Below are 1,490 nucleotides of genomic sequence, written 5' to 3' on the forward strand. Positions count from 1 at the left end.
TCTCTGACCAGCTGGCCACAAAAATTTTTTTTGTAAAAACATAGTATTACTTTTTAAATGGAGCTGGGAGAATACTAAACTACAGTAAGTTTAATCTTGTTGACGTAAGTACAGTTACATCTTGGCTCTTAGAAGGAGAAGTAAGGCAAGGAGATGGCCAGGAAGACATTTTAGTTCACAGCCACCCTGGATTCGTTAAATTCGTTTTTATCACATCTCATGAGTCTACTTCATGTCACTGAAAATAAGTCTAATAGAAATGATCAACTGCAATCCCTGTCAAAATAACACCAGCATCTTCTCAGAGCTGGAACAAACAATCCTAAAATTTATATGGAACCACAAAAGCCCCCGGATAGCCAAAGCGATCTTGAAAAGGAAAACCAAAGCTAGAGGCATCATAGTCCCAGACTTCAAGATGTATCAGAAAGCTGTAATCAAGACAGCATGGTACTGGCGCAGAAACAGACACATAGATTAATGGAACAGAATAGAGAACCCAGAAATGAACCCCCAAACACACGGCCAACTAATCTTTGACAAAGCAGAGTATCCAATGGAAAAAAGACAGTCTCTTCAGCAAATGGTGCCGGGAGAACTGGAAAGCAACATGCAGAAGAATGAAACTGGACCACATCTTCTTACCCCACACACAAAAATAAACTCAAAATGGATGAAAGAGCTAAACATAAGACAGGAAGCCATCAAAATCCTAGAGCAAGCAGGCAAAAACCTCTTTGATCTCAGCCGCAGCAACTTCTTACTCAACATGTCTTGGAGGCCAGGGAAATAAAAGCAAAAATGAACTATTGGGACCTCATCAAGATAAAAAGCTTCTGCACAGCAAAGGAAACAATCAGCAAAACTAAAAGGCAACTGACCGAATGGGAGAAGATATTTGCAAATGACATATCAGATAAAGGGTTAGTATCCAAAATCTATAAAGAGCTTATCAAACCCAACACCCCAAAAACAAATAATCCAGTGAAGAAATGGGCAAAAGACAGGAATAGACACTTCTCCAAAGAAGACATCCAGATGGCCAACCAACATGTGAAAAACTGCTCAACATCACTCATCATCAGGGAAATACACATCAAAACCACACTGAGACACCACCTCACACCTGGCAGAATGGCGAACATTAACAAGGATGCGGAGAAGGAGGATCTCTCTTGCACTGCTGGTGGGAATGCAAACTGGTGCGGCCACTCTGGGAAACAGTGTGGAGGCTCCTCAAAAAATTAAAACTAGAACCACCCTACAACCCATCAACTGCACTAANTATTTTTAGAATTTTATTTATTTTTTAAGTAATCTCTACACCCACCGTGGGGCTCGAACTCACAACCCTGAGATCCAGAATTGCATGCTCTAACAACTGAGCCAGCCAGGCGTCCCGAAATGGGAGCAGTTTTAACTGGAAAGCCGCCAGTAGCAGGCGCCAGCATTTCCCAAACTTGTCTAATGATACGAACCACTTGGGATGC

The 1,490-nt window shown here is 41.7% G+C and overlaps 1 protein-coding gene across 2 annotated transcripts in view; it reads left to right on the forward strand.

The window, feature by feature from the left end:
- STEEP1 (STING1 ER exit protein 1) overlaps positions 1–1,490 on the forward strand; it is a 20,946-nt gene that overhangs the window by 15,751 nt on the left and 3,705 nt on the right. The window lies entirely within an intron of this gene.

Source organism: Crocuta crocuta, unplaced genomic scaffold, assembly GCF_008692635.1.
Source record: "Crocuta crocuta isolate KB4526 unplaced genomic scaffold, BGI_CrCroc_1.0 scaffold944, whole genome shotgun sequence".
Classification (NCBI taxonomy): Eukaryota; Metazoa; Chordata; class Mammalia; order Carnivora; family Hyaenidae; genus Crocuta; species Crocuta crocuta.